The sequence below is a fragment of the Sinohyriopsis cumingii genome, chromosome 14 (genome assembly GCF_028554795.1).
Source record: "Sinohyriopsis cumingii isolate HCF-2022 chromosome 14, ASM2855479v2, whole genome shotgun sequence".
NCBI classification, from domain to species: domain Eukaryota; kingdom Metazoa; phylum Mollusca; class Bivalvia; order Unionida; family Unionidae; genus Sinohyriopsis; species Sinohyriopsis cumingii.
In genome coordinates, this window is record NC_142974.1 from 107,586,586 (window position 1) to 107,611,588 (window position 25,003).

The 25,003-nt window shown below is 35.0% G+C and overlaps 1 protein-coding gene across 1 annotated transcript in view; it reads right to left on the reverse strand.

Annotated features, from left to right (window-relative positions):
* Positions 1-24,053: 24,053 nt before the first annotated feature.
* LOC149784579 (uncharacterized) overlaps positions 24,054-25,003 on the reverse strand; it is a 60,593-nt gene continuing 59,643 nt past the window's right edge. The window contains exon 12 of the mRNA XM_089933009.1: positions 24,054-24,426. The gene's annotated coding sequence lies outside the window, so the exon portion shown is untranslated. The remainder of the gene's footprint in view (positions 24,427-25,003) is intronic.

Below are 25,003 nucleotides of genomic sequence, written 5' to 3' on the forward strand. Positions count from 1 at the left end.
TAATTATGTTGCAAAATTTGGCCATTGGCATGCTACTTGCATGCATGAGCTTGCCTAGGCCGAATTTCATCTTGAATTTATAGACAGATGATAGAGTGTATTATTTGTTCCAGAATGATAAAATATAGACAAATTAGTTCGTGTCGCAGAGTGTACAAACATATATGAACATCATGCTGGTTTCGCTATTGACACAACACCACCCGACTTTATCCCATTCTAGCCTTATATGCCACTTTCTATGATGATACTGATTTGGAGCTTCACATGTGTTCGGAACATTTTATGTTTGAATAGGCTTTGTAGATACAAAAATAAAATCTTGTCGTTTCTGTTAAAATAAACCAAATGTAATTTTCATTAATATCTTCAGTAGAAGGTATTCAAACTCGACCGCATGCCTGAGTTAATCGGTATATCAAGTGATTTATTTTTTCTTTTCGAATCATGTTCTATTTATTTTGCAATAATACAACATTTTTTTGTATTTGTATGTTTCTTTTCAACTAAAACCAATATGTACATAATTAAAATAACCAAAATGATATATTAATAGGACATAAAGATATATGTAGATGAAGCGGTAAAGCAAATGCTCGAAAAGTAAATATTAACAGCAGGTAAGGATTATGGAAATAGCAAGAAATTTGCAAGAGAGAGAAAGAGAAAGAGATATTAAGGTAAAAGATCTTAAACTCAGATACTTAACAGTCAAGAAGTAATGGTACTTATTTATTTTTAATAAAGTTGTAAATATATCAAACTTTCATCTGCATAACCACTTAAAGTTTAATTAATCATGCAGATTTTAAAAAAAAATCAAATCCAATATGACATAACAGTAAAGAGCTAAGAACATTGCAGAAATATTTCGATATCAATTAGTGAACCCTTTTCTTTTCACGGAGTGTTGTCATCTGACTTACATGCTTCTGTTTTTATGTCATATGGCTACATCCATCCAAACAATCTTTGACTGAAATAAGATACTGATATATGTTTATATGATGAGATCGCAGAGCTAATAAAGTGACGACAATTAAGCATTACAACTAAAGATTACATTTTTCTCTCTATATTAATTTTGTAGACACTTTTATGGTCAAGTACCTTATAAATACGAGCTTGCCCGATGTTGGGCAAGTGGATTTGAAAAACACAATTATTAATAAAATATCGGTAGTGGTGGTGGTTTGTGGTTGTGGGGTTTAACGCCAATTGTTCAGCACACGATAGGCTGTACATGTCGGCCAGTATTAATGGTGAAGGAAGAACCCGGGAAAACACCGGAAAGAACCACCAACTCATGAGAAGCTACTGGCAAGCTTTCTCACATATACACATTGTCTGAATATGAGACTCGAACCGGCGCAGACAGAGGTGAGATGGCAGTGATCCGTAACGGAGAGCGCTTTAGACCACTCGGCCACTCGGGGCCCCAATTATCGGTAGTGTATCATATGACAGATTTAGTAGTGGCACCCCGTTTCCAAATAATTTTGAACATATGTCACACATTGCATTACCACCAAATCACCTCACACTATCCTAACTCCATACCCCAGACCCAATGCCACACACACTAATGATATAAATTTTGAGCTGTATTGTCTTTGGAACAGCGCTTTAAATATGCTTCATTAGAGGCATAAATTCAAAACTGTCTCTTGGTTGATGTAACCCAAACTAAAATAATCTATAAAACGATATCTTGATAAAATATCACAATGCTATATAAAAAATAGAAAAAGGATGCCAGGAGTTATGAACACATAGACTGCCGCTACTTTAGAGCGCATACGATGCCAATTATTGCAATTGACTCATAAACTTAACTGTGTTATTTTGGTAGACTAACTGGAAAACTATGGCAAAAATGTTTATACAGTTGTATAATTACCACATGGTTGAGAGAGCAAGGCAGTGACTGAGGTCAGTATACATTTATGACCACAGTTCAGTTTTGCAATAGAAGCACTTGCCGATAATTTGACTGCACATAATATGCCCATGCTTGGCCATATTGTCAGGAATTTAACAAGCAAACAAAAACAAAATGACTGGAACTATTGTTGAGTAAATATATGGTATAACCTTGCGAGATGACCATACCAGTATTAACACAAGCCTAGCGTTAATACAATGGTTTATTTGACTTCTGTATATGACATGATTAGAGTTTGGACGCTAGGAATCTGAATTCAGTTTCATTGTTAGAGATTAGTGCGCATCGTTTGAAACTATCATATATCTTGAGTATATCTGGGGTTTATTTAATGGACTATCTTCAACCTAGATATTGTGTATCTCCGGAACGCATTCTCATATGTTACAGTCCTTCTCAGATGCACATTTTCTTAATCTAAGGTCTGTGTTTCACACATTCTTCCAATCTATGGACTGTCTCTTTCACTCATTTTCTTAGTTGACGCCCTTTCTCTGACACGTATTCTCCTAATCTAAGGCCTATCTCTGACACACATTATCTTAGCCTAAGACCTAACTATAACCTAAATTCTCTTAATTCTTGGCTTATCTATGACTTTCAGTCTCTAAATGTACATGCTATCCCTGATGATGCAACATATATATTCTAAACCCTGAAAGCATTTAGGAAAGATCAGCCCAGGGAAAAAAATGGAACGCGAAATGTTTACTCAGATAACGTGAATGTGAGTAGTACTAGTATTAACAGTAGTGTCAGTTTATGATGCCATTGCAATGATTACGACAAAGACGACTATGATGATAATTATTACGATAATAAATATCAACAAGGTCAACGAGAATTACGAAAATACTGAAATGACAACGGTTTGTACAAACCCACCTCTGTTGCTTTCATGACAGTGCTGATGGTCGAGTCTCCACCATAAAATTGCAGAAGGAGGCAGCAAAAGCCACTGCCGGGTATCTAACCAAGTACTTTATTTTTTTGTATCCAGTCACACATACCACTACACTAAAGAATCCGGACAAGCCAGATAGGTTGGTAAATGTCATCACAATATCTTGAGCGATATTATTCTATTTATATAAGATGCTTGATTGATTGTGGTTTACGGCGCACCAGCAGTGTATGACTTTCAGCCGCATAGAAAAGATTATATGCAAGATTATTTACATTTGATACGAGGTTTATTATCGATCAGCGATATTAAAATCAAACAGTCAAAAGCAACTAGATGAGATCGTAAGGGTAATAATTAAAGCGTCCCGATCAACGGATATATACGATAAAATCCTGAGTCGCATTCCATATAAAGCGTGTGCCTCGCAGTCAGATCTTCCCCTAGATTAAAGATCCGTACAATTATAGCTGGTTGATAAATTACATTACATACCTTTTATAACTACAAGAAAAAATTAGATAATGAATATCTTAAATCTATCATGTATCTTCAGATCCTCAGTAAACCTTCATTTTGTAAAGATATTTAACTTTCGCTACTGTATGTTTTTTGTGATCTGGTGGTTGTCATGGTCCTTAATGTACGTGCAAAACAAAGACATTATACTATTCTCGTCATATATTTTCAATATATATATATATATATATATGTGTGTGTGTGTGTGTGCTCATATTAAAGTGAGAGACGTCACAACAGGCACGTGTCACATATTTGTAATGATATTTTGTTAAGTTTGAATCATGAATGGATAAGAAAATATTTTCTTTTAGTTGTATGGATGATTCACGGAATCAATTGAAGCAATCCTTATATTCGTGTAGGCAGATGTCATTTTTAAAAAGTGCAGGTTTCATACAATCAAGTTCGGTGCATATACAAGATACACTACTTGAGCTTAATGCATTGTAAACTTGGATTTCCTTGCAAGTATGAGGTTTCATTTGCATAATGGACACCTGGATTCTTTAAAAATATCCGCTTAATGGTATGTTATAACAACATTTATTTTGTAAAATTCACTCAAGCTTGACATTAACTTTTTATCCAACTATTGTCGAGACATGCCCGTCAACCGAAATTATCCACAAAACAAATAATTCTTTTTATGATCACCTCTGTGCTTGTCTGTTAAGAAATTATGGCCTTTTTGTCTTAATATTTTTTCTCTCACATATGTCAAGCTATCTTATTATTAAAATGTTTAAATTACTATTATAAACGTCTTCAAAAAAAACCTGCTGTTTTGTAATCCAGTTTGGTACATATAATCCTGTACTAGATCCGTCATCAAATATGTGATCCGTTACTAAAGTTATTAAATTACTTAACGCATTATGCTCAAATACGCACCATATATTGTGACAGAAAGCATTATTATATGATTATCAGTTTAAACAAGATACCTCACCACTTAAAGTAGGGACCACGGGATGCCGACGTAACTAAAGAGCTCACCGTTACGGATCACTGATTTCTTACCTCTGTCTGCGTGGGTTCGAGTCTCGGGCTCAGCCGATATGAGTACATGAGAAAGTTTGCCAGTAGCTTCCCATGGGTCCGTGGTTCTTCCCAAAGTTTTTCAGCCACAAGTTATACCGGCCGTCATGATAGCCTATCATGCTTTGAAAAATGGCGTCAATCCCCACAACATTAACAACCTTAAAGTATGACCGCTGTTACAAAATTGGAAAGCCACTGTTACAAAAAATAGAAGTAAAATATTTTTTCAGCTTGTTCATCCAAAACTACTGAGTTGAATTTGACCAAACTTGCGAGGGAAAAACAATCTGGCATAGAGACCTCTCAAGTTGTTATAAATGATGATGATCCACCATCCAATATGCTGCCATCCAATATGGCCGTCGTTACGCAGATATAGAGCGCTTAAAACGGCTTTTCTCGTCAATCGCTGATTCGAGTTTGCGAGTAATAGACAGAGAGTACATTAACAACGAGAGGTTTAATTTTTGTAAAATCCTTGCTGATCGGCCAACATTTGGTTACTTACTCGCGATCAACTCTGCAGTAGTTGGGTCTTCTATGACTTATTAATTCGTTGTAACATCACTGAATTTAAATTAAAATGCACGACTGAGGGGTGTGATTGAATATTCCAAATGATAACTTGCAATTTGTATGCAGGCATAAAAACGTGACTAATAATGTGTATGTTAAAGATTTGTCCTTTACCTTTTATTTGATATACCATTTACAGATTTGTTTGCCTATTTGCTTCTTATCTTGCTCACATTTTAGATTGTTTACAGTTTTCATTTACATGCAAGGGTTCATCTTACTTGATGTACGTTACTATTCTTGATCTGTGTCTTTTTAATTGTATTCATTTCTATATCTCCAGTATTGTGTTGGCGTGTGCGTGTTGTGAACCCTATACATAGTTACATATCCTTACCAAAGTGATATTGTCAATTAACGCCCCAACCCGCCCCATTACAATACCTTAGTTTACATATAATAATTAGAGATTGTTTTTGTACTTCTGTTTATTTTCGAACTAAATTAAACCAAACGTCAAAAACTTACACATTTCTCTCCCGGCAGCCTGGTGTAATACTAAGTTCCAGAACTGTATCCATATATGAAGGAATACAAACAGCATGGTGTAATACTAAGTAACAGAACTGTATCCACATATGAAGGAATTCAAACAGCATGGTGTAATACTAAGTAATAGAACTGTGTCCATTTATGAAGGAATTCAAACAGCATGGTGTAATATTCTGTACTAGAACTGTGTCCATTTATGAATTATGTTCAATAAGATCAGCAAAAATTATCGGAACAAACAATACACGTTCCTTCGCTGCGAATGACACATATGAAATGATAACACTGGACAACAAATTTTTACAAAAGTCATGTTACTGAAATAAAATTAGTCAATTCTTATCAATTTTTATGTGCTGAACACGAATATGACAGTCAAATTGCAAAATTGGCTCTAGTTTTTTTGTAATCTGCAAGAAATTAATGTTTACATAACGAAATGCATTCCAATAGTAAAAGGTCAACTGTAATAGCCTACCTATAAAAAATCAAGTCATTGACTACATCTTAGATTTCTTCGCCTGTCTCTTGTACAGCTGTTCGGGAGCATCTCTGAGGAGTGTCCAGCAGTAGTCAGCCAGCATTGTAGTGGACCATTTTCCCTGGTATCTTTGTTCCATTGTTGCGATATCTTGATGAAAACGTTCGCCGTGTTCATCACTAACAATACCACAGTTGCTAGGAAAGAAATCCAAATGGGAATGAAGGAAGTGAATCTTTAGAGACATATTGCAGCCAAGTTTCTTATACTTCATCAACATGTCTTCTACTAGTTCCTTATAGTTTTCTGCCCTAACATTTCCGAGGAAGTTTGTAGAAACTAGGCGAAAAGCATTCCATGCTTGTTTCGCGTCACCTTCCAGCAAGTTGTTGAACCGGTCATCTTTGAAAAGCTCTCGAATCTGAGGACCCACAAAAACTCCCTCTTTAATCTTTGCTTCGCTGAGTCGAGGGAATTTTTCATGCAGGTATCGGAATGCTGGCAAAGTCCGGTCAATGGCTTTCACGAAGTTCTTCATCAAACCTAGTTTGATGTGAAGGGGTGGTAGCAAGATTTTCTGAGCCTCAACCAGAGCTGGGTGTTGGATATTCTTCTCTCCAATGGCTACATTCTGCCTGTGAGTCCATTCCTTCCTCATGTAGTGCATTTCCCTTGCTCGGCTATCCCACTCGCATAAGAAACACATGTATTTTGTATATCCTTGCTGCAGTCCCATTAAAAGGGCAACTACCTTCAAATCACCACAGAGGTGCCAGCTGTACTTGTTATACTCAATGGAATTCAGTAGCTGCCTTAAGTTATCGTATGTCTCTTTCATGTGGACAGCATACGCTACTGGAATAGATGGAAGAATGTTTCCATTGTGCAAAAGCACAGCCTTGAGACTCAGTTTCGAAGAGTCCACAAATAGTCTCCATTCTTGTGGGTCATGAGTGATTTTTAAAGCATTCATGAGGCCCTCAATATCGGAACAGAATATCAGATTACTTTCCTTTCTGAAGAAAGGCTCCAATTGCTGGTGGCGCTTTCGATATGCAGTAATTGTGACATCTTCTTCTAGAAGATTCCATTGTTGGAGTCTTGATCCTAGCAATTCTGCCTTGTTCTTTGATAAGTCCAAATCACGAATCAGGTCATTTAGTTCTTCCTGTGTTATTCTGTGTGGGGCTGATGATGCACCACAGTGAAAATCTGGATCACTGCATGCTGATGGACCAGGAGAAGAACAGGTCGACTCACCTTTGTCTTCGTCAGATGAATCAAGAGAATATTCTGCTGGAGGTTCTGGAATAGGAAGTCCCTCACCATGTGGAACTGGTCTCAATGCAGACGGAATGTTTGGGTAGACTATTCTCGACTTCTTTCGCTTCGTTATTCCGCTGGAAAGAGGAGGAACCAAGCAGAAGTAACAGTCATTTAGGTGGTTGCTTGGCTCTCTCCACACCATTGGGACTGCAAACGGCATTGATGACCTTTTGCAATTCAACCACTGTGAAAGCTGTGTTGTACATGTAGCACAGCATATATGCGGAGCCCAAGGCTTGTCTTGGTCACCAACCTTGCATCCGAAGTAAAGATGATATGCCTTCTTCACTTGAGAATTGATACTTTTCTTCTGGTTGGCAAATGTCACTTCCCCACAAATATAGCAAAAATTGTCCGCGGTATTAACACACTTTCGAGGCATTACTGTTCTTTATTGTACGTAAATGGATAAAATAATAAGTTTTATGTAACAGTAGCTTGAACTGTCTCGCACAACGTCTAAAATATTTTAAATGCTGAACCTATCTGATTGGGCTTTATATAGTACACTGCTTACGTCAGCTTCAGCAGCTGCCTGGCATTAGTATAATAGGCCTACACATGTATAGTACACTGCTGACGTCAACTTACTTCAGCAGCCGCATGGCATTAGTATTGCATTGCATCAGAAAATGATGCAATCAACTGTGGATGATGTGAGCATGATGGTATTATGCAATGTTACATCATTATTCCGGATGTTGCTGCAGTCCTACTGGAGAAATTTACACAGTGAAACATAGAAAATGAGGTATATGAATATCTTCAAAACGAGAGCCAATACAAATTTTTCACGGTTATATTCGTGTTCGGCACACCAAAATACTACAGATTAGGGCCTTTTCAAGTCAGTAATGATTTCACTGTTGACCAGTGTAACAGTAACCAGGGACGTTGCCCTTATGAAGGTCATGACGTCAGATGTGTATGACGTTATTGATACTCCTTGTAATGTAATGTTCAGAGTTACTCTTCCTTATATTGTTCGTACTTATAAAGGTATTTAACACAATTAATTGTGGTCTTTATTCTTCATGATGCGGATATAAAGAAGAAGAAAAAACAGGCAAATTCTTGAAAATGGATACCTCAGCAAGAAATACAAAAAAATAACTACAACAACAAAACAAAACCAGAACAAATTATTATACCACCACCATCACTATTATTATTACCACCACCGCCAATACAATTATCAACAGCAGCACTACCACCATCATCATTACCATCCAACAACAACAACAATAATAATAATAATAATAATAATAATAATAATAATATTATTATTATTATTATTATTATTATAGTGTATTATGATTTGGAGAATATCTAAGACTAATATTATTGCCAAGTAATGGTACAAGGAAGGGAAGAATCAGTCCTAATTATGGGCATTAGCTACATCACAAAACCCGATTATGCCGATGGGAATATTTCACTGGTTTTATTCTACCCCGATCCCCACCCCTTTTTGACATATATTGAAATGATTCTTAGACATGTCGGTCCAAATACCTGAAGGAATCCAGAAATAAAATCTTTCTTTTTACAGTAATGTCCTCACACAGTAATGTCCTTACACAGCAATGCCCTTACACAGCAATGCCCTTACACAGTCATGTCCTTACACAGCAATGTCCTTACACAGAAATGTCCTTACACAGCAATGTCATTACACAGCAATGTCCTTACTATCCGTCATGGCCCTATCAAGAAAGAAATTGTTGCTGAATGGAACGAATAGTTTGCATCGTTAAGTCCACCTTATTTATGTCAATCTTTAAAAGAGTATTGATATATAAATGACTGTCGCAACCAAACAAGGTGTAGCTAAATAGCGGGACAGATGCTTTGTATCCGAAATTCAAATAGTCTTCGTCATGAGAAACACTCTATAATGAACCCATCAGTGACTTCTTTTCAAAAACGGTTGAAAAAGAATTTGACCAAATTGACAGAAAGCATCCCGGCACGGAAACCTTAAGAGTTTTGTGTTAAAATTTAGCCGATCTTCCTATGGCAGTCGTTGCACAAAAGTTTGAAAAGTATACTGCTGAGCAGAATTTGACGAATGGACATACATCATCCTGGCATGTAACGTAACATACAAATAATCCTGAATTGCAATCAAAATAAGATCATATTGTTAAAACCACACAAACTTTAAACCCACCCCATCATATAAAATTCGCATAACAGAAACTGATCAAATTATACAAATACGTCTTGGCATTGAGAGCTTTCGAACTTGTACAACTCGAGTAGATGTGTTATCAAATATGGTTGCCATTAATAACAACAACAAATTTTTCACAAAAGCCGAGGATTTACTAAAACTGTAGAAATCTGTAACGTTTCTAACACCGTTGAATCGAATTTTACTTAATACTCAGAAGTCATCCCATCATGAAGAATGTGTAAGTTTATCTACAAATAATACGAAACAGCAATACATTTGACACCCAATTCCACAAACAATCAGACATTTTTTTTTTCTCCATGCACCCTTCCCCCCCCCCCCCCCCGATAAAAAAGCTGAACAGAAATGTTCTACAATACATCATGATATAAGGAGCTTTCAAACTTTCAAAAGCACTAAAGTTAGGCCGAATATAATCAAGTCATACAAATTTCAATTAGAAACCAAAATCCTCAGCAAATTTTTATACTGTTAAGAAATAATTCACGTACATGGTATTATAAGCGCAAAACACACATTCTAGTCCAAAAATGTATTCTGTAAGCTTGTCACAGTTTTAAATTTTTTAATATTTTAAGTACATCTAAATGTGCCTAATTCATTTTAAACTGGAAAGTAAAATGTCTTAAAAATTATTTATTTCAATATTTGTTCTACTATGCAATATTTGTTTTGCAGTTTTGCAAGTAAATTATTTACTGATGATCATTTTAGTGACAATACAACTGACAAAAAACGTTCTATTTTTTTGTTCCAATGTTGTTATTTGGTGCATAATCATCTATACCATTTTATCGATTTCTCTCCATTTTGTGTATGTATGTATGTATGTATGTTACACCCCATATGTGACAGTTTATAAATACAGTTATATGTAAGTGTACATTTGTATCCTTTTCTTTTCTTACACCACACCTATACTATATCACTCACATGTTTCTGTAAGCATGTGTGAACATTCTCGCCATTTACCCCATCACTTCATTTCTGCATAGGTGCAAGAGAGTGATGGTATGTTTGTATGTTAATAATTCCACCCTTTTCCCCATTACTCCATCTTTGAATAGGTACATATGAGAGATGGCATGGTTGTGTATAAATATTTCTACTGTTCTCATTCTTTACATCCAGCATTCTGCTATATTTTGTTATATTGGTTATAGAGATAGCAGAGAATTGTTAATTTTGTTATAAGGGGATTGTATTGGAGTAGTTTAATTCTGCTTATATGGGTTTTATATCTCTTTCAGCCTTACACCATCTATTACATCTGGACTTAGTGTAGGCACTGGTCATTAGGCATGTGTTGGTCAGCATATGTTAGTATCGGTTAGTGTGAGTACTGGTCAACCAATAGGTATTTTTAATATTAGTGTTCCTCGGTGCCCGTTGTGACATTTGTCTATCCTCTTCAAGAAAGAATGAAAAAAAAAATGTTTGTCCACTATTAGTTGGTGACCAACTGGAAATGTTCTGTTAATTTGGTATTTAATGTGTACCCTAATAGCAGATGTAAAATTCCCTTTGCATGCAGTCATTTGTTGAAAAAATAGTATGGACAGGACATGGCAGCAATAATATTAAATTCCCACTGTTGCCTATAGTGTTTTTCTGTGCCTTTAGTAGAATCCTTGCAGCTAATGCAGAACGTGTTATTTGTAAAAATTAATGTGATAATAAAATGTCAGAAGATCTCGTTATAAAACTTCTTTAATCTTCTAATGTATATCCAGCTGATGAGGGGCAATGAAACAATCCTGAACTACTACTACTACTTCTACTACTAATCCTACTACTAACGAAAATCCTGTATTAGTACCTATAACTGTGAAGATGATGGCTGAATATACTTGGCAGTATTACTCTATTTTGAAGAAGAAAAAAAATCCTCGTTTTATTCCACTGTAATATACAAGGACCAATCATAAGCAACAACAACAACCAAAATTATCTAATAATACCAATGATGATGATGATGACTACAGTGAATGGGAATCATCGGCTGCGACTATTGATTTGTATCCTGTACACAATCTTGTAGGCATAAATCTCCACTCATAATTAAAGTTCTAAACCGTATAATCTTCATTTCTTTATTTTTTTACATATTCATTTAATTTTATCTTGAAAACTAAAATAATGAGACAACTACGTGTCTGTATCAAACATCAAGTATTTGATGCACCTTTGAGTTTAGGAATAAAAATATCAAGAAGTGTCATGAAGCTTTATCATTTGTTGAAACATTGAGTTTTACAGCCTTTTACATAATCTCTCACTGAATGTTGAAATAAATGGTAGAAATAGCAACCATATGGAATGTGATATCGAATGGATAAATGACAAAATATATCGGCAGTAGAAAATCCAACTGATATTAATGATGTATAACCATACATGCAATGGAACCTCACATTCTCCATACAACTGTAAATAATCCATCTTGTGGTAGTACAATATAGCAACCTGCTTACCGAATAGTTTCATTTCCATGTTGTATCAGTCCAAAAAGAATGAGTAAATCATCTTTGAACAAGATGCCCAAGTGAGTCTGACATCACTCACCTAAGTGACTGGCAAATATAAACTTGTGAAAGCATATCCAAATAAGTAGTGAAATTATGGGGTGTATTAATGTTTTGAACACTAAGTGGCCATAATGTTTATTAGACATAACACAAAATGAGTGTTTCCAGTTACATGTTAAAGAAATAAATGGATTGGTTGGTCAGAATAAAATTTTATAAACCTGCTTATCGCACTCGATTTACCAAAAGTGAATCATGATTGAAGGACCCAATTGTATTCTTTTTTTAGAATAAAATCTCAGTATTACTCAGCAACTCATTGATTTATGACAGTTTGATACACATATACTATCTCTGCATAATTAAATTAAATGCCATACAATAATGAATATACAAGGGATGGCTACAAACAATTTGTGACAGATGGACAACGTATTCAGAGCCATACCATAAACGTACTTGATCTTGTGATACAAAAAAATTATATTATGAAAATATACATAAAGTCTGTTAAACAAAAATACCTGAAGTTTATTATACAAATGTAGCATGTTCTATTATACAACCACTTCTATTGTCTATTATGCAAATATACATTATAATATATTATACAAATATACCTACTTTCTATTATATAAATGTACCTATTGTCTATTAAACCTTGCTTACTGAAATAAATCTTTAAAAAAAAAAACATGCTGCCTCTTGCTTTATAAACATTAATTCGTACCTTGTTTCTCGACTTAAATAGTTCCTTATCTGTGACAGCTCACACACTGTTTTTTGGATAAATCTGCTACAGAATAAGATTTTTCACTAACATATGCTATGCAAAATTTAACTTACTTGAATTAGCGATCCACTAACTACTAAAGTACCATTCCATAATGCTGTATTAGGATTTTGTAAGCAATCTACTGACTACTAGCACCATCTGAACCTCTCTCTATGGATTTAGTACATACAATCATGATGAAGGGTGCACCAAAGTCATGTGAACATCTGAACCTGTCTCTATGGATTTAGTACGTACAATCGTGATGAAGAGTGAACCAAAGTCATGTGAACTTAATCCAATTCCAACATCATTGCTGCTTCAGTGCTTATATCCAGTATTGCCTTCAATAACTGATGTTATTAATACCTCTCATCCGGCGAATTCCCATCATTTTTCAAAACTGCCATTGTAAAGCCTCTGCTGAAGAAACCAACACTCGACCATAACAATTTAAAGAACTACTGCCCAGTTTCTAATCCCCCATTCATATAAAAAGTCTTAGAAAAGGTTGTTCCATCACAGCTTGTATCTCATCTGAATTCACAGTCTTTGTAACAATGTTCAATCTGCATGTCGCCCTTGCATATTACTAAACCTACTCTTCTGAAAGTAGGTAATGACATAATCTCTGCTTTGTATAGCGGAAAGATTACAATTCTCACCCTCCTTGATTTGACTGCCGCATTTGACACAATAGACCATGATATATTACTTCACCATCTTCAGCATGTAATTGGCAAGCATGATACAGCCTTACTGTGGTTCATGTCCTACTTGGTTAACAGGACACAAATTGTGTCTTCAAATGGAATACACTCCAGCCCAGTTAATCTATGTTGTGGAGTTCAACAGGGGTCTGTTCTTTGACCTGTTCACTTCATTTTCTACACTCAGCCGCTCTCAAGTGTCATAGATCATCATCCAGTGTATCACCACCTGTACGCTAATAACACCCAACTATACAAATATAGCCACCCAACTGAAGTTGATTCTACAATCCAAGGTGTAGAGAGGTGCATTTGTGATGTGAAATCATGGATGACACGTAACAGGCTGCAGACAAATGACTATAAAACTGAGACCATTCTGATCACAACACAAAGACTTTCTCATTCACATCCTTTACCTCAAACAATAAATATCAGCAACACCAACATTAAATTCACACAGTCAGTACGAAACCTAGGTGTTACTCTGGAGAATACTCTCACACTGCACCAACATGTTATGAACATATGAAGGCTGCATACCTTGAGCAGAGAGGCATCAGCTCCATTCGCAAATATGTTTCAGTTGATGCCACAAAAACACTTATGTGTTCATTGTAATTTCAAGACTAGACTACTGTAACTCAATTCTATCGGGTTCATCTCAATATCTACTCCAGGAACTTCAAACAGTTCAAAACACAGCTGCTCGGATCATACTTAGAGTACCACGATCAGAGCACACCTCCCTGCTGATCTGTACCTTACACTGGCTATCCATTCGATTCAGAATCAAACACAAAATTTGTTCTCTGTGCTACGTTTCACTGACGGACTCCAGTCAAAACAAATCTATCCGACCTTACCCATGTGTACACTCCAGCAAAATACTATTGCTCCTATTCTGACAATTGTATACTCATTATTCCCACCATGAAAACGAAGTCATATGGACAACGATCTTTTGCATACCAGGACTCAGTAACGTGGAATGAATTACCCACTGAACTTAGACACAAAGACACAGTGATCACATTCAAGAGTGCTCTTAAAACTCACTTATTTCGACTGCAAGAACAAACTTACAGACCTAATAATGTTTCCTACCTTAAATATATTCAGCATGTTTTTTGTTTTCTAATTTCATGGTGTTTGTTTTTTGTAATCATATCATTATATATTCATTTTATGTTATAGGTGTTTAATGTAATGTTGTAAAGTACTTAGAGCTTCTAAAGATTAGGCGCGATACAAAATCTTCATTATTATTAATATTATTACTAAATAACCATTCTAGCTTTACTATTCCATAATGCTGTATTAGGATTTTGTAAGCACTCTACTGACTACTAAAGTACCATGCTAGATATACTATTCCATAATGCTGTATTAGGATTCTGTAAGTACTCTACTGACTACTAAGGGGCCCAGAGTGGCCGAGTGGTCTAATGCGCTCTCTGTTAACGATCACTGCCATCTCACCCCTGTCTGCGTGGGTTCAAGTCTTGGATTTGGCTAATATGGGTATATGAGAAAGCATGCCAGTAGCTTCTTGTGGGCCGGTGGTTCTTTCCAGGGTTTTCCCGGGTTCTTCCTCCACCATTAATACTGGCTGCGATGTATAGCCTATCATGTGCTGAAAAATGGCATTAAAACCTACAACAACAACAACTGACTACTAAAGTACCATGCTAAATTTACTATTCCATAATGTTGTATTAGGATTGTGTAAGCACTCGACTGACTACTAAAGTACTATGCTAGATTTACTATTCCATAATGCTGTATTAGGATTTTGTAAGGACTCTACTGACTACTAAAGTACTATACTAGAAAATATTCTGTTTTGGCGACTCCCTTTAGCTAGGATGCGAATGCTTGTGGGATTATGTCCTTTCTCCGTGGTTTTAGTGGGAAGAAAAGCCCTTGATATCCAAACCAGATGTAATTCAGTCTCTTTGGAGAGCATGTATCAGGTCCTTGCCTCTATCGAATGACGGATATATGAGATGGGTGATAACATTATTTTATGGCTGCCAGTAGATGGAAACCTGTTCACAGTGATAAAATTGGTTATGTCATGAAACCTATGAACCTTCTGAATAAATCTGTCAGTAGTTGAGGCCAACATTCAGAGCATGCAGACCACTTACTCTGTGTCGAAGTCAAGTTATCAGAAAGCATGTCTTGTATGATAATTTCATACTTTATTCTTTAAATGTTGATCACTATCAAGCTGATGTGATCCTTGAAAGAACTGAAATCATTTGAGTTTTCTTCTGCACATAGTCTGCTAAACAAGATGTATGCATCAATTCAAAGTTCTCCAGACATGGGCAAAAACATTAGACACCAAAACTGCTTTTGATGCTTTGCGGTCACTATGATTTTTCTTGGGCAGATCTGTTGTCCAACTGAACAGATCAGTGACCCATAACGTATCACCTTTCCACCTTGCATGGAACAGTATTATGGGTGTGGCCTCACTGGTTTTATGACAAAAAAGGACAGCTGGAGTGTTGGCACGCTGACTTGGCCACTACAGAGAATAAAATGTTCACTGAACCTGTATCATATATATCGTCTCTGAATGACTTTATGATTCTGTCAGTAGTTGGTGCTGAAAATATATTGCTGTGGTCAGGTTGTTGTCCAGTTGGTTCCATGGGTTGGTTAACAACTGGAGTGAGAAATAAGTCATTAATAGCCTATATCATATCTGGGTGCAGAGTTGGATTTACACCCAGTTTCATCGTATTTGCTTGTCAACATTCTTGCTGACAAAGCTTTGTGATATTAATCACCCTCATTTCAAGATTTCAGTTCCAATCAAATTTCAAAATATGAATGTATATTTCCATTAGATGTCTTAAATTAGAAATAGTTGGTCAAAGGATAAAGAAAACAGTTACTGATCCAATTACAAGGATAAAATGAAATGATAATTAAATATATACTGATTATATATATATATATATATATATATATATATATATATATATATATATATATATATATATATATATATATATATATATAATGCAGTCAGGCATTCTTGCACCTAAGGTTTCTGTCTCCAATATTGAAGCAAAACGTTTATTGAATTCAACCGATTGATGAAAAATAAAATACTGCAATGCTTAGCATTTGACAAGTGGCAATTGTGCCCAGAATATTCTCTTCAGAATAATATTAATTTGGGACACACAGGATATCACCCCTATGTTTTTATGACTCGAGTTATGTCAGCATATTCTGAGCACAGCTTTGAAAATGTTTAATGTTTATCTATCGGGCTTTAGAAATGAAATACATTACTTTCTACTGTTTTTGTTAGCATTTTCAGTCGAGGAAAGGTCAAGTTTATTGCTAGTTTTACAAAATTAAACGTAAAAATGCCAATAAATGGCAAGATAAATTAAGCAAACTAAACCGATCTTGTAAAAAAAATTAGTAAAGTTCAACATTTTATAAAAAATCCGCCATTATTTTAAAGAGAAACAATAATTAATAAGATGTAATGTGTTTACTTGTTTATGGGGAAGAATTACTAAAGAATTTAAAAACAGACTATATGCTGGGGACATTCTTGGGAATGCCGTTCTAGCGGCAAGTTGACACATTGTGTAGCAGACGATATTGCACGTGTGGGAAAACTTCTTGCAAATTGGAAACATGGATTAACATGCATAATTTTTTAAGGCATACATTTCCATCTTTTATATAATGTATTTATTTGAATGATTCTCAAGAAACATAGTAAAAAGGATTTTCTGGGTTACAGGTTTAAAAAGGCCATGGAGTGTGTCTTTATGTTGACATTTAGAAACCATATTTTGCATATGCCTTTCAAGTAGAAATGTGGCATATTTTTGCACACTTTATGTGTATCACACTTCTTAGTTAAAGCACGATTGTGCTTTCTTGATACGAAATGGATTTTTGACCCAGAATAGCATGTGATCCAATGTTTACAGAAATGACGTAATGCTACGCAATTACTAGATGCGCAGAATTGATTGACATGGATATGTATATATATATATATATATATATATATATATATATATATATATATATATATATATAGAAATATGTTTGTCACCAAGCCAACATTTGCACGAGACGAGTGGCACTGCATTACCACAGCTTTACAACACATTACCCATATAAATATGTCTGATGAAACAATAACAAATTCATATAAAATGGTTTAAATTTCACTAAGTTATACTATGTAGTATGATTGTTTTACTCACTGTACCAATAAAAAGACTATTGGATAACTCAGAGGCCTGTTGACTGTTGGCAGCAAATGTTAAACTGATTATATTCTGTATACAGATGGTATCACGGTACCAATTGTTTTTCCATATACCTCAATGCTAATGTTTTGTGAAATAAATATACTTTCTGTCCTACTTGGGCATGCATGTCACACGCTGTCATATAGAACAATGCTAGATTGTCAATTTGACAATGACATAACCAGGTACTCCATTGCATTTAAGAGAGATAACTCTACTGGAACTAGACAGGGGTAAGAGTTATCTAGTCACAACAAGCACATTTTCAGTCATGTGTACCATATTTTAAAAAAATCATAAAAAATACAAAATATGATCTAGATAGAAATTAACACAAACTCACATGTTGCCAAGAGGCTCAACTTTTTTTTAAGCCAAACAGAAAGTACAAGTCTTACATAATGCACCAATCACAGCTAGTTTTGTTCTTTAATTCTGAATACAATGTTCCATACACCTTAAGCTCCGCCCACCTGGACTTGCGCAATTGGTACCGTTATACCTATAGCAAACCTTAATTTTTCCAATAATCTGTGAAATAGTTCAGGACTGTATAAGTAACAAATATACTTAGTCTCACTTGTGAAAAACAATTTGATGAGGTAATAACCTATGTCTTATATGAATGTGTATAGAAATGTCATTGAGCTGTTTGAACTATTGTTTTCATACTTTTGCTTCACCATCAAAATCATCTTTTGAAATAAAATGAATTCTTTCAACTATGAGTTGTATCTTATTCATATCAGCAATTATTGAACTTCACATAGGTGATATGGGATAAATCACATTATATCATATTATGTAATAACTAGGTCAAAGGTCAATGTACCAAATAGTATGCACCTGTCCTACTTCAAAATGTACAATTCACCTAAAAGAAAGGAATTTATATTTGTTTGGTAGGTGCAGAACTTAACATCAGAGACAGGTGGACATGACCCAATCTTATTATAAAGTATAAGCTTTGACCACTTTACACTATCTACAGATACAAGAGGTCACTAACCACCAGTCCTCACACAAAGGTCCACCTACCCATCCTCTTTGTAACACAAATAGTAAGCTTTCCTCCTTTGTAATGTGAATAAAATTGTTTCAATAAGCCAGTCAGTCACCAAATATAGTAAATCGCAGCTTCTAAGTGGTTATGTTTGGATTGGGAGATGAAATTAGGGGAATAAAATACAGAAAAATGCCAAATATAAACACTAAGTATAGCACATCAAATGGAGTTAAAAACAGGAGGAAAGTGTTTATCTAAAAGGGAGAGGTAGCTTATGATAAAGGAATTAAAGGTGGCAAAATCAGCAATGCGAAAAATGAGAAGTGAAAGTTTGATGACCTTACCTTGGACAAATATATGGGGCAGGGCCCAACAGGTCCAAGGACAGCCCAAAGGCAACTGTGCTATAACATCCCTTACAGGACCCAAATTTCAAGTGAAGTTGTGTTCATTTCCATCTAATATAAAAGGGTGAATAATTTAGATAATATAGATACATATAAAGTATATTTCTTCTACATAAGAATTTAATAATAATTGGTATAAGATAGAGAGAAACTTATCTCAGAGCCAAGCAGAACATACCTTATCAGTTTTTTAACTTGTAAACTTTACTGTGAGAAATTATCAAATTGCTTCTACTTACATTTGCATCAAGATTGAGGGCTAATATAATACTTCACAAATCTTCTCTTTATTTTCATAATCAGTCACTGAAAATGTGAGATTTTATTTCCTTGAAATGTTATGACTGGTGTAAGGGAGATAACTGAATGATATACATAAGGTGTGGTAACCTTGAATACATTATCCATGTAATATAGATGAGTTCATCAACAACCTGTATTAACTTCATTGCAATTAAATTATCTCAAAATACATTACTGACAAAGTGAGAACCTAACATTTAGACTCCTATGTTTAGTGGAGACCTCAAGAGTCATGTAATTTTAATTTCTAAGATGACGCAGCTCTTTCATATCACATAGTTCATATTTTCTACAATGCCGGCATGTAGAGTGCAGCCTTCCATAACCATGCAGATATCATCTCATGCCAATTTGGATTCTTGCGATGGGATGCAAAGTTTCAAGAACAGTGTGGATTTGAATGGAATGAATACGCACTGTGTGACTAAAATGGTTATCATTCTGTAATGTTGGACCAAACATGGAAATTCCACAAGAGCAGCTTGACAGAAAGAAATAGGATTAATTGAAAGTCAGTAGTAGATTATAATTGGGCTTATACAAGTGCCAATGGGAAATGCTGACTTAAGGAAACTGTTCTTGTTTGTTGGTATTCACTGCTACTTCAACAAAAGGGAATGCAAGAGAATTGAACTAACTACATGAACAATTTCAAAGCAGGAGAGTGTAAAAAAAAAAAGGGACAATTAGAGCAGGACAATTCAAATCAAAATGGGAAGGAATACCAAATCCTTAATAAATTACCTAAAAATTACTCATGCCAGAACATCCCACATGGTACAAGTGATCTATCTACAAGTGTACTTAGAATGTTCTCTATCCTGGTTTATGGCATGCCTTACAAGAACAAGATAGTTGTTTTTGTACACATGATTTTTCATCTTTTGCAGGTACAATAGCCAATATTTGGCCAAAATCAACTATATTATGTTTACATAACTTATTTTGTTGCATGCATTCCAATCTAGGAGGTAACAGCACATACATAAAGGCATCAGGTAACACAAGTCTATATCTATCATAGCTATAGTTATCAAAAGTCCCCATCCAAAGCCATCTTGTGCTATTTTCTAAAGATTTCATACATTTTATTCTTAAAGAACTTTCAATATTTGACCAAAAGTGTTCAGCATACATTTGTTTTCCTACATCAAACTAGTATAGTTCATAAATGCCGCCCACATGTATGCGTTTCTATGGAAACACTGTGAGGCTATTCTTTCCTTTAGGTATCACGGTACCAATTGTTTTTCCATATACCTCAATGCTAATGTTTTGTGAAATAAATATACTTTCTGTCCTACTTGGGCATGCATGTCACACGCTGTCATATAGAACAATGCTAGATTGTCAATTTGACAATGACATAACCAGGTACTCCATTGCATTTAAGAGAGATAACTCTACTGGAACTAGACAGGGGTAAGAGTTATCTAGTCACAACAAGCACATTTTCAGTCATGTGTACCATATTTTAAAAAAATCATAAAAAATACAAAATATGATCTAGATAGAAATTAACACAAACTCACATGTTGCCAAGAGGCTCAACTTTTTTTTAAGCCAAACAGAAAGTACAAGTCTTACATAATGCACCAATCACAGCTAGTTTTGTTCTTTAATTCTGAATACAATGTTCCATACACCTTAAGCTCCGCCCACCTGGACTTGCGCAATTGGTACCGTTATACCAGATAGCTAACTTGTGGGTTAAGGGGAAGAAATCGGTAAGAGTTACTTCCCATTGTGTATACAAATGCAGAGAGAGAGAGAGAGAGAGAGACCAAGACTTTTCAAGTCTATGCAAGGGATGAATTCTGGAGGTACTAGAAGTAATTCCCTAACATCAATGTAAATTGAATAATGTATCTGATGGAGAAATTAGCAAATTTAATCAAAGAAATGTATTTAGGCATGTTTGAAACAAAACGATTTATATTTTACACAAAGACAATCTTTTTGGCTTTCATTTGGCTTATTTTTCCCCTCAACTAAACAGCAAAACATAAACTGGAGGCGAGTATTATGACTGGTTAGCCTAGTGTCCGAATAATGTGACTGGGTGGGTGTCACAAATATATAGCATCATTTCCCACCCGGACATATTATCCAGACACCAGGCTGACCAATCCTAACACTAACCTCTTAATGCCGAGTGGCAAGCGAGGCAGCTGCCAGCACCATTCTTAAAAGTCTTTGGTATGACTAGTCTGGAGTTCTAACCCATGACCTTCCACTTCAGAGGCTGACAGTCTAAAAACTAGGCCTCCGGAACGGTATATTTAGACTTGTAACTGTAGTTGTAGTGTATATTTTATCAGTACAGTGATACATATATTTACACTTATGATTCAGTTACACTGTATATTGTATCACTGAAATGGTACATGTATTCAACATTTCCAGCTTGGAGTTTTTTTTTTTCTTTATTAGAGCAAAAAGAGCCCTAGAATTTCAAGTCACATACATGTATCACTGTACTGATACAAAATTCCAGTGTAACTACAATTGCAAATCTAACGATATGATTATTAAAAATGTTTTAAAACATTCAAGCAACATATTTGTAAATTTCTCAAACATATTTTTCCAAACATGATAAGAATTCCATAGGTGACCTGTGCTCAAAATTATGTGGAGGCTATAGGGCCCATCGCTGATATTCTCCAGAAAGTAAATATTATCAAATTTAGTTAAAATAAAAACTTTTTCTTATGTTTGAGTTAATATCTTTAACTAGATGGCATAAATGTTACTTTTTATCAAAAACCCCATTGTCCCATTGACTGTATATTATGGTTAACAATATATCCTAACAAACATTTTAGTTAAAACCCCATGCAGCTGTGACTAAGTACATCAGATTAAACCCCATTCCACTATGACAGTGTATATTCATCAGAAGTAGATGATTTTTAAGATGGTCACCATGGTGATTATATTGTATGTAGCATCATTTTCATTTAGAACAAACCAGACATAATAAGCAGTCTTTGAGTGAAGGCCCCATTTTGCTACTGTCATCCATTTTGAAGTTGTTACACTATTTGGTGGCAGGTCAGATCAGCACCTTTCTTGATAGTAAGCAGACATCACAAGAAATCTTGTAATAAAAACGGCATAACAGCACGTCCATCTCTGTTAGTAAGTAGACATCAAAAGAAGTCTTTGAATAAAGATCCCATATCAGTATGACCATCTCTTTTAGTGACTAGACATCATAAGAAGTCTTTTAATAAAACTCTCATATCAGTATTACCATACAAGTTCAGGGGGAGTTCTAATACGATTTTCATGTCAGCTATAACTGACATCAGATTAACATCAATTTAATTTGGATCCAACAGAATAATGCAAAATGTCTTTCAGTTAAAATAGCAGATTGCTGTGTCTATCCATTCAGGATTAGTAGTGATGACAAACTGCTTCAGATGGCTTCCATGCTGGTCATACCGCGTGTCTGTGTCTGAGGTCCACCATTTTGATATAGAACCAGGCAGACCTTGCAGTAACTGTTTATGTTATGCTTCACTGTAGTTATTTCATAGAAAGTAAAGCGACAAAAACCTTGTGTAACTGACAATAGAAAACAGTTACCCAACACTAGACTATTCATGAAGACTGTCTCAAAAGCTGTTCTGGTGTATAAATATGTACATTATTATAAAGTTTGATTACACCCTGTTAAGTTCAGGTCAGCATACAGTTCTTGTACTTTGTTCAGGTTTCACTTGAAGCCTCTTCATGGATTTTCTGGCTGTATAGCTCATGAAAGCAATCAATGAGTCATCTATCACATGGCCATCATACTTATCGTGTACACCTAAATGTGATTACTACAGGAGTGATTGTATTCAGACATCACAAAATCCATGCTGTGCTACTACAATGGTTTTCACATTATATGTTTAGCGGGTTCTAAACCTCATTAATATAAAATGTTCAGAAATTTACAACTAATAAAATCATTCAATCTACATTACTTAATATTTTAGAAATGAAGCTTAAATACTGTTAAAGTACAAACATTATAAAAACAGTACCTATCACCATAATCAACACTATAACTGTGCTATCTTTTTTCTTAAACTTCCAAATGACAACCATATGCATAGTCAACACTAACTGTTTTGTGATTTTGCTTACACATACAAACAACAACTATCTCTAACGAGCCAGTGCTATAACTGTTTTGTGTTTCTGCTTCTACAAACAAATGACAACTATATCCATAGTCAATAATGTTTTGTGTTTCTGCTTACACATGCAAATTACAATTCACATAACTCCATAGCCAACATTCTAACGATTCTGTGTTTCACATTGCACATGCAAATGACAACTATTACAACAATCAAGACCAAACATGTTTTGTGTTCCTGCTTACACATCCAAAATGACAACTGACTCCACTGGCAACATTATAACTGGTTTTTGTTTCTGCTTAAGAATCCAAATGACTATAAGTTGACACTATATATGTTTTGTGTTTCTGCTTACACATCCAAAATGACAACTAACTCCACGTGCAACAGTATAAATATTTTGTATTTCTGCTTTCACATCCAAATGATAATTCAGATAATTACATAATGTATTTCTCAATTCATCCTTCAGGGCTCACACATCTTGATTTTGCCAGGTCTGAATTGTGCACACATCCAGTAGCAATTATATCCAAACACAGGAACTCCTGGCATGGGATTGTGTATCAGGGTGTGTCCTAATTATGGCCACATACAGTTGTGTCACTTGGCATGCATGATGCTGGGTACACATTATGGCCACATGCAGTAGTGACATTTAGCATGAGATCATGTATTCTTAGGACAATTTTGCTGGTGCACTGGAACCAGCCAAGCATTCTTCTTCCACAAGGCCAGTAACCTCTGATGGGTTAAATCTGAAAAAAGCACAGTTCTTGCTGTAGTTTCCATTGTTTAAACAATTTCCATGGACTGAAAGAATTTAGTAGAATAAAAGGAGCATGAATCTTTAATATCACCAAAGCACAAGAATCTGGCTACAATGTAATTTACAAGTGTGTAATTAAAACTATTTTATATGATGTATGAAGAGATATGTTCTTTTCTATCTAGGTTTACATGTGTATGTCAATAAAATATTTATGCAATCTATAAATGAGTCACTTCAAACTAAGCATGCATATATTTGTGTGTGTGTGTGTGTGTGTGGTACCTCACCTCAATATTTCTTGTCTGGTTCCAAAAGTTAAAAACAATTGAATTGCACAAAAGTTCACTAATATAAACCCTTCCAAAAGTTTAAGTATGACTAATAAGGTAAAGATGTTAAAATTATAAAAATGGTAAAATATTAAGCTTAAGCATATGTAAAACATCAAGTCAATATTTCCAATATTAATAATTTTCCATCACGAATTTTAAAATGTTCTCTGGTGGTTCATATTAAAATTGCATGCACATCAAATACTTAGTCCTCATAGGGGGAACTTAACA